The following is a 17,833-nucleotide window of genomic DNA, read 5'->3' on the forward strand; positions in this document are numbered from 1 at the left end:
GATGGGGCGATATTCATCAAAGGAGGAAGGAGAATCGGTTTTAGGGATCAGAGCTATGAAGGTGGAGTTGATAGCATTATACAGGGATCCCGTCATTCTACATTCCTCTACTACCCGCAGTAGATCCTGACTGATCGTCTCATAAAATGCAATGTAGAATTCGATGGTCCATCCATCCGGCCCCGGGCTACGCTCCTTCTTAAACCATTTAATGGTGGATTCTAGTTCCTCAGGAGTCACAGGATCGAATAGATTCTCTGCTTCTTCCTCATTTACAAACCTGGGGAAGTGTCCAGCTATGTTGATAATATCTGCAATGTTGGAGCCCGGAGGTTGCTTGTATAGATTCCTGAAGTGGGATGATCCCATCTGAGAGAGCTTGTTGAAAGTATCAGCCACTCCACCATCGGGCATAGGGAGATTCCATATGGTATTGCTGACCTTTCTGCCCTTGGCATAATTGTGAAAGAAACGAGAGTTGTCATCTCCAGCCTTTAGCCAGATTGCTCTACTGCGCAATCGAGTTGATTCTTCCCTCTCCCTAAGGATTTTTTGCTTCTGATTTTCCAGCTCCACTAGGTGTGCTTTGTCTGCCTCCGATGAATAACCCAAACCTCTTTCATCTGTGAGAGAGGTTAGCTCAGCTTCAATGTGCATGAGAGCTGTGTTCTCCTGTCGGTACTTTTCTCTGGCCCATTCGATAGTGAGATCCTTGAGCTGCGATAGATTCATGCAAAAGCCCTTAGCCAGAGAGTCAGCTCTATCTATCGGGTTGAGTGGCCAGAAGTCCTTAACAAGTTTGATGTAGGAGGGATCCTGAAGCCAGCCATGATTGAACTTGAAAGGTGCTTTTGGTTTTTTATTGGGGCCATTTATTTCCAGATAGATAGGGTGGTGATCTGATATGCCACCAGATCCCACCCATTGCTTGTAGTGATGAAGCCTTTGAAGCAGAGATCCTTTCATCATGAATCTATCAAGTCTGCGAGCCAGGGCAGCTTCACCGATTCTTCTGTTCCGCCAGGTGGGGAGAGGTTTAATCATGGGAACATCACTCAGGTCATGACGTTCCAAAAGGTCAGTCATGAATGCAGTGATAGGGTCAATTTGTGCCGAGGCTCCCCATGATTCACCGTAACCCAATGAAAAGTTTAGATCCCCCCCTATGATTAAGTTCTCTGCTGATAGAATGGATAGGCCCAGGAGGTTATTCCAAAAAGTTTCACGCTGGTGACACGGCCCGTAAATGTTGATAACCCTGAGAATGGTGCCCAAATCCGCAGAGAATAGATCGAGCCCCAGAAAGCCCGGGCCCCCCCAAGTACCTTGGGCCCTTATAGTTACAGGATTATATCCGATCGCTAAGCCTCCCGATCTACCAGAGGAGTCCATAGCCGAGAATTGCCAACCGGGGATGATAGATGATAGAGAGGCCGATATGGAGTCCGCAGGGCCAAGAGTTTCTTGGAGAAGTATAATATCGACAGGAGATGTTTCAATCAATCTTTTGAGGGCTAGTTTCTTTGAGGCACTAGCCAAGCCTCTGCAGTTGAAAGAGAGGCACTTCATGGGGGAGGATGGCCAGGGGTGTTCTTTGCTCTAAGTACCCCATCAATAGTAGATTGACGCCCAGTGGCCACCTCTGCCCCCGCTCTTCTGATGGCCTTAGTGAGATCAGATTTTCTCCCTCGAGCAGGCAGAGAGGTCAACCCAGGTGTTAAGATACCCAGGCCGGCAATAATAGGTTGAGATCCCTGAGAGTGAGTGCGAGGGCGCAGGTAATATGAGTGTTTTGAGCCCCTGGATGATGAGGGAGAAGATGCAGGCGATAGGAGCGTTTGAGAGGATGGAACAGCAGGGGCAATGACCGAGGAGGATGGCATCGAACATAATGCAGCAGACAAAGATGGAGTGAAAGATGAGGTCGAAGAGAAATTAGACAAAGGAGGGTAGAGAGATTTACCCGGAAGGGCTGCAGATGCGGATGCTGAGGCTGCCCGAGATCTGGTGATCGGAGCTGAAGCACGGCCAAGAGAAACGCCCGGAGCCTGAGTAGGAGCACTTGTGGGAATGCTCGTGACCGGAGTGTGTTGAGCAGCCGGAGAGATGGATCTCGGAGTAAAGATGGTGGACTCAGGTGCATCAGCGTGCCTCTGGTTGAGCGGACAATCCTTGAAAATATGCCCTACCCTATGGCAACGTCGGCATCTGAACGGAACGCCTTCATAATCAAGAATCTGAACTCGAGTGAATCTGCCCCATTGTAGAGTGATCTTTTCCTCCAGACCGTCGCGAGTGTCTAGGTGTACCAGGATCCGAGCAAGCGTTCTATTCCTTGATTCCACGAAGGTGCGATCGTGGTCGAGATATGTTCCCAGAGCATTTCCAATGCGGATGAAAACTTCTTCGTTCCAGTATTGGAGGGGGAGTCCAGGAAGTCGCACCCACAATGGCCCAGCCCCAATCTGTTCTCGCTCGGGGTCAAATAGAGGACTCCATCGCTTGAGCAACACCGGTGCCATCTCTATATGCCAGAATTTGGCCAAGACAAGATCCGTGTAATTTTCCTTGGCAAAATGAAGAGCAAACCAGCCGCGAGGAAGTACATGAACTTCAGGGAGTTCTTTCAGAACCCCACCCCAGATCTCTTTCACCCACTGTGTGAGCCGGGTCGCAGAGTAAGCTCGCCCTCGGACATGTCCCACAAGGATAGTATTTGCCATATTAGCTGCCTCTCCTATGGCCGTGGTCTCTCCGAACCGAATAGTGATATCCTTGGAAGTGGATTTGACACACTTTGTTCTTTTTTTACCCGAGCGCGGCGCAGAAGGATGATTTACCAAGGGGTCCGGGGAGCAGTCTAGAGGGTTCGACCTGGAAGAGCTGACTTTGACAGCGGGGGTTTCAAAACATCCCGAGGGAGAATGGAGGAGCGCAGAATATCCTGCCGTCGACGGTAGAGGCAGTCCCGAAGAGGAAGGTGCCGGGAGGGAGGATGTCTGGGGACGCGAATCAAAGGGAGGCGACGGGGGGATAACAGATGATAAGAAGCGGAGGGTCCCCGGTGAAAGAGGGGGAAGATCCAGACCAGCGGATTCAGAGGGAGCAGCGCCTTCAGGTAAGCAAGAGGGGGGGGGGGACCGGGATAGTAACCACCGGGGAAAGGTGCGACTCAGATTGCAGAGGGGGACCAGTACTAGCAGACGACGATGCGAAAGAAGGGCGGTCGAAAATTACCTGAGAGGAGAGCGGGTCTTCGGTAAAATCAATTTCCTCCTCCGTTTCCATAACATCACCGACAGTAACCGGATCCATGTTGATAACGACAGATGTAACCTGAAAAGTCGGGCCAGGTAAACAGGTCGGAACAGTTGCTCAGTGCGGTCTTCAGGTGGAAGAGGTAGGGTTTCAGAGTGCCCTAACCGAAACCCTCGCGGTTAGCTGCAGAGCGCGCCGATTCCATCCTCCAATGAGAATATTCCGTTATTTTCTTTTTTTAATTATTATATATATATATATATATATATATATATATATATAATTTATTTTTTCTTTTTATTTTTCTTTTTTTAAACTAAAAATGAGTAAAAATTTCTCAGGTGGAAAAGAAGAACAATTCTTCTTGACTATCTTCAGGTCTAAATTATCTTGGAACATTTTAACAAATTCCTCTTTTGTCAATGGATTCTGGTAAAGTTTGAGTCGATGTCCATTTACTAATAGATGAATTTTCTCTTCATAAGTAGCCATGATTCTAACTGCACTATTGTCAAAGATACTTTCAACTTCATAAGGTCCAAGCCAGTGGGTTTGGAATTTTCCTTGAAAATTTTTGAACTTCGAATCAAAGAGTAATGCCCAATCTCCTGGATGAAATTTCCTTTCTTTAATGTACTTATCATGCCATCTCAATCTTTGTTATTGAACTAGGCTAGTTCTCTGGAGAGCTTCTTGTGTGATTTCATCAAGCTCATTAAGTTGTCTCATCCTTTGCTTCTGTGCTTCTAATAAGCCAAGATCTAACTTGATTGTTGCCTTATAGGTCTGGATCTCGAACTCTAATGGAAGTAAGATTTGCTTGCCATAAACAAGTTCATAGGGAGTATCTCCTATAGTATTTCTCCATGTAGTTCTATAGGCCCATAAAGCTTTTGGAAGCTTTCCCACCTAATCCTTTCTCTGTAGATGTGAAATCTTGGGAATTATTGCTTCAATCACCTTATTTGTGACTCAACTTATCCATTGGCTTGTGGATGGTATGGATTGGACTTCCGATGTTTGATCTTGTATTGCTCCACAAGCTTCTACACTAATCTGGATGTGAATTGTGTTCCTTGATATGTTACAATTTCTCCTGGAACACCAAAACTAGTGAAATTATCCTAAAAACGAAATGAAAATACAACATTTTTATTAGCAAAAGGAAGTGCTTTAGCTTCTACCCATTTAGTGACATAATCAGTACATACCAGAATATACCTCTTTTGCTTTGAAGGTGGGCTGATTGGTCCAACAAAATCTAGTGCCCACTTCTCAAATGGTTCGATGAGTACCTGTGGTTGTAGTGGAATTTCATTTGAAAGAGTGGGTTTACCCATTCTCTAACAATTGTCACATCTCTTAACATATTACTTAGTGTCCCTGAAAATGGAAGGCCAATAATATCCTAAAAGAAAAATTTTGTAAGTAGTTCTTATGTCAAAAAAATGTCCCACACATGGCTCATCGTGGGAAGCTTTAAATATTTTTGGTATTTCGGCCTCTCGAACACATCTTCTAATGATGAGATCTGGTCCTGTCTTGTATAACTCTTCATTTATCCATGAATAATATGTGCTATTGTTGACTATTCTCCTCTTTTCTCTAGGAGAAATGAAATGGAATTTTTCCTGTTGCTAAATAGTTAGCAATATTGCATACCAAGGTGATTTAGTATATATTGCAAAAAGATATTCATCAGGAAATTTATCCTCTACAGTTTGATCATTATTATCATTTTTTATTCTAAATAAAAATTCGACAATTGTGTTCTTTTTTCCTGGCCTATCTAAAATGGTTATGTTGAATTCTTGTAATAGAAAGAGCCATTTGGTTATTATTCCATTAGTAACTGGTTTATTCATTAGGTATCTAATGGCAGAATGGTCTGTGTGAACAAAATTTTCATAGCTAGTTATGTAATGTTTGAATTTGTTGATGGCATGAACTACAGCTAAAAACTCCTTTTTAGTTACAATATAATTTAACTCTGTAGGAGTTAAATTTTTACTAGTATAATAGATTGTATAAGGAGTAAGATATTTTTGTCCTAACACAACTCCTAAGGATGAATCTGAAGCATCCATTGAGATATGGAAAGGCAATTTCCAGTTAGGTCCTTTTAAGATAGGTGCTTCAGAAATTCTCCTTTTCAAAGTTTCAAAGGCAACTTGACATTCAGAATCCCAATTGAATTCACAGTCCTTGGTAAGCAATTTAAAAAGTGGGGATGCAATTTTTGTGAAGTTTTCTATGAATCTTCTATAATATCCAGTAAAACCAAGAAAACTTCTAATATCTCGTTGAAAACTTGGCACTGATAACTTAGAAATGACTTCGAATTTAGATGAGTCTACCTTAATTCCATCTCCTGAAATATGATGACCTAAAACAATTCCTTCGTTAAACATCATGAAACATTTTTCATGGCTTAACGATAGATTTGTTTCTTTACATCTTATTAATAATTTTTCTAAATTCTCTAGTGCTTCATTGAAAGAATCCCCATAAACTGTGAAATCATCCATGTACACTTCCACACAATCATGAATAAGATCCAAGAAAATTCCGAGGACCGCTCTTTGGAATGTTGTTGGAGCATTGCATAATCTAAAGGGAAGTACTCAGCAAGCATAAGTTCCCCATGGACAAGTGAATGTGGTTTTATCTTGATCTTCAGGGGCTACCTTTATCCACTGAACCCATCCAAGAATGAGAAACACTTTTTTCCTGCTAATGTGTCTAAGACCTAATCTATAAAAGGTAGTGGAAAGTGGTCCTTTAATGTTTCTTTATTTAATTCCCTGTAATCGATGCATACCCTCCGTTTTCCATTTTTCTTTGGAACAATTACTAGGGGTGAAACCTAATGACTGTCGGTTATCAAATAGATGAAATTTACGTTTAACAATTTCTACAATTCCTCCTCAACAATTTATTTTAAATTCGGGTTCATTCTTCGTTGAGGTTGTCTAACCGGTCTTGCATTCTGTTCAATGTAGATATGATGTATGCAAGTTTTAGGATCAATCCCTCTCATGTCAGTGTATTCCCATGTAAAATCAGAAGAATGTTTCTGTAAAATTTCTATCAATTGATTCTTTTGTAATTATTCCATGTTTTCATTAACATTCAAGGTTTTCCCTAGAAATATTTCTATCGAATAATTCCCAAATTTTTCCATGGAGAGCAATGATACCTGTTTAGATGAGAGATACTCATTTTGACTACGATCATAATGTGAGTAAGATTCATTATTTTCCAGTAGGTTTAGAATTTGGTCTTCTTCTCTTACTTATTCAGTAGTAAAAATATGTTGTATATCCTCTTCATCTTTTATCCATTCTTCATTTTCTCTGACTATTGTTGTTCTTGCAGGAGGGTATATTGTAAATTTCTTTGTAGAATTTCCATATGAGATAAACATGTCACCTGATATATGACCGATGAAAACATCAACTGTGGCTAACCAAGGCCTTCCTAGAATTAATGGATGTCCTCCTAAATTATTCTTGGGTGTTAGGACCATGAAATCCACATGATACTTCTAAGAATATAAGGATACACAAACATCTTACAACACACCATCAGGTTTAATCAGAAACCTATCTGCTAATTGCAATAAGGTTGGTGTGTATTGAAGGTTAGGAAGCCTAAGTGTGTCCATAACTTTTTTAATCATTATGTTTATGGTTGCTCCTAGATCAATCAGCGTGTTTGGTATTTCAGTTCCATTGATGTGAATTTTTACAATGGGGCTTCCTGGATCTAAATATTTTTGAATTGTCATCTTCCCCATCATAATGTCTGCAATTTTTCCAACTAATTGAATTCTTTTTATGTCTTTTCTTTTTCTTCCTGATCTTTGTGTACTTAGTTCCTTAATTGTTTTCGCAAAAATTGGTATTTCTTTTATGGCTTGTAATAAAGGAATCTTAATACAAACATTTCTCAATTCATCCATCATATTGTAATCAAGCAAGATAATTTGTTTTTCTACTCCTTCATCAATTTTCAACCGTTCAGGGAAAGGTGGTCTAATTGATATCGAGGGTTGTTCTATGATGGGAGTATTTATTGGAACATTTTCTGTTTGTTTATTCTCTTTTTGAGGGAGAGAGGTCTCTCCTTCTTCTGATTGGTTTTTGTGTTTTTGAAGATTGGGTCTTGTTTCTTGTATGACAACAGGGGGTTTTCTTTGTAACACTCTTCCAGACCTTAATTGGACATTATTTATGTCTAGTGGCGTTATTACATAAGTTTGAGGATTCTGCCCCTCCATGTTGTACAAAGGTTGTTGTGGTATTTTATTATTAGGATTCGGAAGTGCTTGAGCAGGTAGTTGATTTGGTTTTTGTGGAAATGGTAATGAGAGATGTGGGTTTTGATTCTGAACTTGAATTTTCGGTAATTGGTTAGCTAGGGGAATTTGATTAGATGGAGGTAGAAATTGTGGTGGAAGATAGGATGGCGAATATTGTCGATATTGAGCATAGGCTCCATAAGGATTTTTCCATCCTTGATTCCAATATTGTGACTGTGGCTGAGCCCAAGGCTACCAAGTTGGATTCCAAGGGAGAATGTACATACCTAAGGAAGGGGGTATAAGGAAAACCATCCTCGAAGAGTCTCATGGAGCACTCTATTGTGCACATCTTGGGGTAAAGAAGATGTACGCAGACACGAAGAAACTCTTCTTTTAGGCAGGCATGAAGCACGACATAGTCCAGTTTGTTGCCAAATTTCTTGAATGTCAGCGAGTGAAGGTTGATCATCGTCATCCAATAGGACTCCTACAACCTCATGACATCCCTACATCTAAATGGGAGGTAATTTCCATGGGTTTTGTGGTGGGTTTGCCACTCACTTCACAAAGGCACAATGTTATATTGGTTATAGTTGATAAATTGATCAAGAGTGCCCATTTCATCCTAGTAAGAGACACTTACGATATTATGGATGTGGCACGAGTGTTTGTGAATGAAGTTATTTGACTACACGGGTTTCCCACAAAGATCATTTCTAATAGAGACTCCCAATTTACATCTAGGTTTTGGACAAGGTTGCAGTCAACACTAGGGACTCAGTTGAACCTGAGCACTGCTTATCATCTAGAAACAAATGGGCAGACTGAAAGAGTAAATTAGGTTCTGGAGGACATTCTTAGGATGTACATCATGGATAATCAGACTCAGTGGGAAAGGTACTTACCATTGGTAGAGTTTGCCTATAATAACAATTATCACAGTTCAATCGGGATGCCTCCTTATCAAGCTCTATATGGAAGGCCTTGTAGGATGTCGTTGAGTCGGGAAAAGTTGGAGGAACGAGTGATATTTGGCCCTGAGTTAGCTCAAGAAATGGAGGAACATGTAAAGCAGGTTTGACAAAGGTTAAAGGAAGCACAGGATAGACAGAAGAGTTATGCTGATTCACATAGGATTGATCACAGTTATGAAGTAGGGGACCAAGTTTTTATTCGTATCCAACCCAACAAAGGTACCATTCGGTTTGGGAAGGGGACACAATTTTCATCTCGGTTCGTAGGGCCTTTTAGGATCAAAGAGAAGATTGGACCTGTTGCCTATCGTCTTGTACTGTCGCCCCATTTGCATAAAACTCATGATGTTTTTCATGTATCTATTTTACGACATTATGTTTCTAATGAATCTCACAAACTGGATTGGCGGGAATTGCAGGTCTCGAACATGGGAACCGTAATGGTTGAACCATTACGCATATTGGACCATAGGGTTCGACAGCTCAGATGTCGCATGGTGGACCAAGCTAAGGTCCAGTGGGTCAAGTATAGCCCAAGATCTGCTACCTGGGAGGATGCAGAGACTATGCATCGTGACTACCCCTCACATTTTGAGCATCTGTGATGCCCATTTTGACTTAGACAACTACCTATGTTAAGGTTCTATTTTGCAATTCCATGTTATTTATTTATGAACATTAAGCAATATTAATGCATGTGGTTTGACACGTGAAACTACTTATATAAATCAATTGATAGATTTGATATTGATGATAGAAATGGTTGATGTATGGCCTAGATGTATGACTCACTTAGTGATGGGTTATCTAGTGTGTGACTTACCAAAATCATTTTGGTTTGTATATAGCTCAAGTGGATATGATTTATTTAAAAGAATGACTTAGTGAATTTATGATTTACTTCTAGTATGAATAGTAGATTGACACATGTATACCAGACTTAATAATGTGATGATTATATGTCTTGTTGTTATATAAATGCATGAACGAGAGCTAACCCGTAGGGGAGAAAGAACTATATGATAGCTGAGATCTACTCTTCCATTGAGGGGAGGTTGAGACATCTTATAAGGAAGGTATAATGTACATTTTTCTATTACATTTAGTATCTACTTGATATGCACTCATATGACATGAGTAAAATGCAAATGACAGGTGGCAAGACTACCTGACTGGATTATTCAATGACAAGTCCAACCAGTGCTGTAGTGTGGTCCGTATTTGGGTCTTGACCCTAGTTGTAAGGAGGGGTGGAGGCATTTCCCACTGTGTGTCCTCCAAAACCTGGAACCGTGGGAGGTCAGTGGTGGACATGATCCCCTAGACATGTGATGACGATTGCTAGTTGTCTACGGGGGGAGTTAGGTCAATGTAGTTGACGCTTCCACCATGTTGGTTTTATCAGTGGTTAGATTGGTATAGGTGATGCCATTGTATAAAGCAGAAAAGGAAGGATAGGGCGGGAATAGAAGTAGGTCACGATGGATATGAGGATATAGATTAGTTGGAGACTCTTGGGGGAAAGTAGTGTCATTTTCTAACTTATCAATTTTACTACTATAACTCTCTCTCTATTTTGTTATGCCTTCGAACTCCTTGTATCTTTTCACTCTAACTTTGGGACGAAGTCTTCTGAAGGAGGGGTGTATATAATGCCCCACTTAATCTTATCATGCAAATTTTATTAATGTTTACATTACTTGAAAATATTGAGAAATATTGGTGAATACCTTCATTTGAGAAACTATAAATTTATTTACTAAATATAAAATTCACTATTGCTATTATTCAAATTCCCAACTTGTCTTCTCAGATTGAATATTGGGTAGGATATGGTCTCCTTCCATTATTCCAAATTTTATATATATTTATCTCGCATTCCCCAATGAACTCTCACATTTAGTTGGGAGAAGACATGGTCCTCTCCAACTAATTACCAATATATATATTCATCTCACATTCCCAAATGTACTCTTAGATTTACTTGGGAGAGGACATGGCCCTCTCCATTTAATTACCAATATATATATATATATATATATATATATATATATATATATATATATATATATATATATATATATATATATCTCACATTCCCAAATGTACTCTCAGGTTTACTTGGGAGAAGACATGGTCCTCTCCATTTAATTACCAATATATGTATTCATCTCACATTCCCAAATGTACTCTCAGATTTACTTGGGAGAAGACATGGTCCTCTCCCATTATTTTCCCAATTTTATATTCATATCACATTTCCAAATGTACTCTCATATTTACTTGGGATAAGAGAAATCAACTGTAAGGATGGAGGAGATGTTAATGACATTAATGAGAGGAAGGGCATAAAAAGGGAAGGAGGAAGGGAGAAAGGGGGATGTTGGGTCTTGCTTATGATTTGAGGTTGGTTGTGATTTTTGGAGACCTAGGGAACCTGTGGAGGTTTCTTGGGTTAGTTGAGAGGAGGGAAATATTGTTTATCTTGGTCTTGGACAAACACACTACATCTTGTGGGACTTGGGCTCAGAGTTCTAGGTAACCCATGGAGTTTTCATGGGCTACGAATTATTTCCTAGTTGGCTGGGAGGTAAATCCAATCGGTAGTCTGGAGGAGCATTTCAACAAGAGCAGCAACTCAAGGGCATCTCCATCGGCCACCGGTACAGGTGTTCCTTTATGCATAGATTACTCATGTAGATTATTGAAATTAAATGTTCACTATAAGTTGTAGGAATTAGAATGTAAATGGTAAATTATCATTGTTTAAATGTCTTGAAAGAAAGGATAAACTTTTCATTGTCTAAATGTCTGGTAAGGAAGTAAATTATTGTCTCTTATTGCATTTAATTCCCAGAGAAAATAGATATGTTAGAAGACCATAGGATAAGGCCTTACAACAAGGGTTTGTTTCCTTTGGCATTTCATTAACTTAATGCTTATATTTATTATTATTTTATTTTATAGTATTATTATGTTTATTACATTGAAAAGCTTTAAAAATATGTTTTCTTCTCAAAGCATAATGATTGTGGTTCTCTATAATTGAGCATGGTTTCTTGGTGATCTTCTCTACCGAATTATAGAGGTTTCACTTGATTCTAGATTTATGTGTTGGTGAGTATCATTTGTAGTGAGTGCATTGTATATTGAAATATTATTACTTGGTTGTATAATGTGAAATTTTCATGCTCCCTAGTAACATTTGTAACTTAGTTATCTCATAATGTTATAATCATTGTTATTCAATGGAAATCATAGGAAATTACAATATAGTAGTGGAATTAACATCGATTACCCTTGAATGTATATAACCATTATAACATATACTTCAGTGTATTAGATTATACAAGAAGTAATAGAAACTCATACGTGGGAATTTCTTACAATATATATATATCTATATATATATATATATATATATATATATATATATATATATATATATATATATATATATATATAGTCATTTCCCATCTAAATAGTTACATTTTTTCCATGATTTTTCTATAACTTGAGATACCCACAATGCCCATTAATTTTTGTAGTTGAAGATGAATTTGCAAAATAGAGGAATAATTTAACTATAAGATTTCAAAATGGAAAATGTGGAAGGTTGCATGAATGGATGTGTGGAGAATAAAGAGTACAACCTTCCAAATGCTAGAGATATGGGTTCATCAACCAATCAAGTGCAATATACATCGTGTGGTAGTAATGAGTGAAATTATTGCATCATATTTTGTAATGCATGTCGTTCATATTATCATAGTTACAGTAGAAATATTGATAGCATAAGGTGCTACTTATGGGTCATAGTTGCTTGTGTCTCTTGAAGATTTTATTGGTGACTATTCTCAAGGTTCTAATTTTGTTTTAATGTATAATTCTTATTTTAAGGGTTGGGTGGAGTTTCATAAATACCTTGCTTATGTTATTGATGTACTAAGACCAAAACTAGAAAGGAAATAAACTGCAACTGCAAAATATAAAGTGCATGTGGTATTGGGTGTGATAAAATGAGCAGATTTCAATATATGATAGACATAATGTTTCTATCCTTTCCTTTGATAAGTTTATGGCTTAGATGAGAATGAGATTTAGAATTGACCCTTGGATACATAATGAAGAAGTGTTTAGATTATGAAAAAAAATATTGATGTTATTAGTGTAAAAGGCATGTATTTTCTCCAATTGAATAACATTCCTTCAACTAAATACCTTCCAAATCCCATGATTATTTCTCAAGAACTACAACTTGAAAAAATATCGTACTACCAAGGTTTAAGAAGGATTTAACAACATGCCTTCAAAGGATTATTTTCCTTCATATGTATCATAGGGTTTCACTCCTTTGGATATGGCTTCAAATAGTGGTCATGGTTTTAATATTAAATTTTGGGTTTTAAATGGTGGCTAGTGTTAGCGCTCTGTAGTTTTCCTAGGCTGAGGAGGAAAATTGCAGAGGTAACCACAAACCATTTTAGGCCAGAATATAGCCCTTCTAACTTGGAGAGGGCTCTCTCTATTTGAATTTACAATCAATTAGATGAATGCATGTTTTAGATTTGATGCTAGTTGTGAATATCAAAATATAGGTTTTAGAGTTGTGGTTGCAGAGTAAAGGAGAGGTCCATTGGGCATGGAGTCATAATAATGTTCAACAATTAATAAAAAATGAACAGCGTAGCTTGAAACATGGTGAGGTAGGAAAACTCCTAGATTTTACAAATCTCTTGTAGTATGGGTGAGATGAATGAGGGTAAGGATATGTTAAATATAAAGCATATAGAGATGAATTTTATATTTAATTTCAGAAGAAAAACATTAAAATTTTCTTGACAAGCCAGAGTAGAGTATTGTGAGTAAATTCCACTCATAATCTTCTTGTAAACAATTAAGAAGGATAATCCATGTAAAAAATTAAAGGAAAGACAATTTAAAAAGAGAGAAACATCACCATTTGTCTGACACAAGAATCCTAAAACAAAATTGTCTTTGTATTGCTAAATTGATTACTTGTATTGAAACTCCAAAGCTTACAATCTCCAAGATCTTGTTTTCTCTCCACTATCAACCCTTTCTACATTCAAGATCATGAACTATATACAAAATATTGTTCCTAACTCTAAGAGAGTATACATCCACCCATTCCCCTAATAGATGTAACTAATTATATAAAAATAGCAAAAGGAAGACGAGTTTTCTAGAAACTAGGAAACTATCTTTTACCCAGTAATTACAATCTTGCCTACACATCTAATACATTTAACTTGTACAAAACATCATGAGAGAAGATTTTACATGATAAAATTTAAATAATTACAATATTAAAACCTTTCTTTTCCCATGCTGAGGTAAAAAATTTGTCCAAAAAAGGTTGGTTATGTTTGAGTGCAACACCTGAGCGCAACACTTGTAAGTAGTGACTATATTTCTTGAATATATCCTAAATGTTGAATCATATTGAGTTGAAATTTTTTACATTAGGTTACTATCATCATAATTTGTATCCAAAAAAAAATGAGCTAAATCTAATGCACGAATTTCGAGAAAAGCCAATTTTTTTTGTAGATGACAGTGCCTCGTTTCTCGAAAATGTGAAGTATTTTAACCTGAAATTAAGTGAGTTTATTCATATTATCCCTATTCATCTAGTGTATAAATTTCATGCTAAATAGGTACATGGTTGAATATATATGGTGAAAATATGTTGATTGTATGCATGCGCAACACTTGTGCACAACACTTGGCTATTCCTTCTTTGACCGCATAGATGGTTGCACTTTGATTAAAAAACTCCTATTTGATGCCTTGTTTTGTGTAATAAAGGTATCCATGCCTTGTAAACATCAAAACCTACCAAAAATGTGTCTCTCAAGAAACCCTAATATTGTTGCTTACTGTGTGTGCAACACCTGTGGGTAGGAGCTATCAACTCGTTTTTTAGTTGTTTTCTCTTCTTCAACAACCTCAACCAGAAAATATAACTTACTTCTCTTCCTCTTTCTTCTAGCTTCCTTGAATTTAGTAATACTTTTCTTCATCAACCTAACCCTTTTATTTAGGACTAGGTTTTGCACATATAGGTTCTTCACTTGCCTATGCAGAGGCAAAGTCCATTTTAGCTCGTCTTCTGTCCTTTGAAGAGTAGGAAAAGAAAATTCCACCTATTTAAATAAGGTAATATTATCCCTATGACATTTCTCTTCTTCTCTCAAGTTACCATTTCTAAAAACAATACTTTGAAGATACAAAACTTGGGCTAGGGTTTGATGGTTTATCAAGGTTGGGGCTTCATGACAGAGTTGAAAATTCTTTTCAAACCTTGAATGACAGACGATATAGAGAGATCACAATTTCTAAATCGTAATGGAAATAGATGAAAATGCTCTGTTTTGGCCTCATGGATAGCACCCCAAACACAACAATAAAGGAAAAACGTTTCAATTGACCAAAAGACTCAAAACACTTCTGAACTTTTATGGACCCCTTATAATTCCAAATTAATTCAAATGAGGTTGACACACTGAAAATTCGAAGATTTCAAGGTAGGTGAATAGGTGAAAAAGAACATTGTTTCTGTGCACAACACCTGCTATGTGTAGAGGAATGATCAACCCACCTTCTAATAAGCACCAAAAATTCTAATAATTTCTCACAAGCCCCTTTATGTATAAAAATCAAGGTTCATAGGTTATTTAGTCAATAAAAAAGGATGAAAATTGGGAGACTGTGGCATGCACAACAACCATGCGCAACACTATGTAAATAGGAAATCCAAGGCTTCAAACTCAGATTTTAGATGGAAAATTTGTAAAATTATTTCAAATTCTGATAGAATAAAATTCCCAAATCAGCACACATGCCACTAATGTCACCCACCACTAACTGTTCTTTACAACTAATTGGCATGACTCTAAACTACCTCTTAGGACAATGATCCCAAGGTGACTCATGATGAGAAAACCCCTCATGACATGACCCCTTTAACTTCCATAATGACTCTTTATCTACGTGACTTCAAATTTAAAATGATGATCCCTCATGGACCTTACAATTCAAATCAGAACTAAATACCTCTTTTTCCACATATATTTACAATGACTTGACCAATTTGAGACTTTTGTACAAAGACCATTTAGACTATGATACTTGGTGAATTCAAAGGCTAAATCTTGCAAATAGACCCCCAAAGTGAATAGCTAGACAAACAGACTTTGATTCCTATATTATAGGACCCTAAGAGCTAGCATTCCACTCTTGTGGATGGGGTTTCATATAGTGGCCAAAATTGACAAGACTACAATAACAAGAGAATTGTAGGGAAAAATAAATATAACGCCAATTATATTAGTTTATAGAACAAACAAAAGCATTATAAGGTAACAAAATTCTAGTGTAAGGGAAAACAAAAACACATTAAAAAGTAAAACAAAACCATAAACATAAGCATATCAAGGTAAAACAACTACAACACGTGTTATATTTGTTACTAGCACAAACAAAAGCATTACTTGTTGAAAAACTATAACACGCATTAGATTTGTTTCTAGCAGAAATATAAACATTACACGGTAAAAAAAATCTAATGCACACCAGATTTGTTTCTAGCACAAAGGCAAACATTGTAGGGTAAAATAAATCTAGCACCTGCTATATTTATTGTTAGCACAAAAAAATTCTTTTTAGGGTAAAACAAATCGAGCATGTGGTAGATTTATTTCTAACACAAGCACAAACATTGCAATGTAAAACAAATCTAGCATGTGTTAGATTTGTTTCTTGCATAAACACAAGAATTGTAGGGTAAAATAAATCTCGCACTTTCTAGATTTGTTTTTAACATAAACACATTTTTTGTAAGGCAAAACAAATCTAAGGCACACTCAATTTCCTTATAGAAAAAATAAAAGAATTATAAGTTAAAACAAATCTAGAGTGTCCTAGATTTTCTTTCAGCAAAAATAAAGCATTGTAAGGTAAAACATATCTAGTGTGTGTTAGATTTTTTTTTAGCACAATTTTTTTTTTTTAAGGTAAATTTCCATCTATCTTTTTTATAGAAACAAACCCATTTGAGACGAAATCTCGCTGAACCTCGAGTCTGAATTTTAGAACTTGTCTCACTATATTTTAGGATATGTGATCTGAGGAAGTTAGGGTTTTTGCAAGCTCCAGAATTTCATGTAAAACAGGTCATTGTGGAATTGTCACTATAACTTTTTCTATACAAATTTTCAGAATGTAAAACAAAAACGCATTTGAGAAGAAGTCTTTCTGAACCTTAGATCCGAATTTCAGATCTTGTCTCACTATATTCTCGGATATATGATCTAAGGAATTTAGGGTTTTTGCAGACTCTCGAATTACATCCTAAATAGGTGACCTTGTGAAAATTGTCATAACGTTCTCTCTGAGCATTAGATTGAAATTTAATAAGAAGTTACAGAAAGAGGATATACTGTATTTTGTTTTGTTATAATTTTTAGAACCTAAGGTTGAAACAGTGACACGAGGCACATCGTACAATTTCACTCTATTGAACTATTCTATAATTAGGTCATCGCAGGAGATTGGGAATAGATATTTATTCAGGAATACAATTGCAATAAGACTTGCGAAGTTAGAAAGAGGAATCAGAGGGCTATTACAAGACGAAATTTCAGAACTTAAAGATCTGAAATTCCAAAGTTACAGTCGTTTCAAGATAGAGCTCCTAAAATCAAGAAAAAGCGAGATGAGGAAGTTTGATGGCAAGGATCCAGTAAATTGGATACTACAGATGAAAAAATATCTTGATCTACATGGTGTACCATTGTTACAAAAGGTACATATTGCATCTAATTATTTAGCACCGAATCATATTTTATGGTATAAAGGGCTTTGTTCTCGTAAACCACTTGTCATGTGGTCAATTTTCACAGAGGAAATGATAACACATTATCAGGATACAAAGAGAAACACCTTCTTTAGCCAATTGATAAATCTCAAAAAAAAGGGTTCAATGGAAGAGCACATTGAGGACTTCCAAAAATTGAATATAAGGGTAAATGATATTCCTGAGAAGAAAATCGTTGATGTCTTCATAGGGACCTAACAGTAAAAAAAAATTAGTGCTTGCTAGATTTATTTGTATCATAATCACAAGCATTATAGGGTAAAACAAATCTAGCGTGCACTAGATTTGTTTCTAGCACAAACAAAAGAATAGATTTTTTTCTATCAAAATTATGAGAATTAAAGGGTAAAACAAATATAGCACATGGTAGATGTTCTTCTAGCATAAACAAAA

Source organism: Pinus tabuliformis, chromosome 9 (assembly GCF_031772625.1).
Source record: "Pinus tabuliformis cultivar Carrire ecotype Pingquan chromosome 9, CPIR1, whole genome shotgun sequence".
NCBI classification, from domain to species: Eukaryota; Viridiplantae; Streptophyta; class Pinopsida; order Pinales; family Pinaceae; genus Pinus; species Pinus tabuliformis.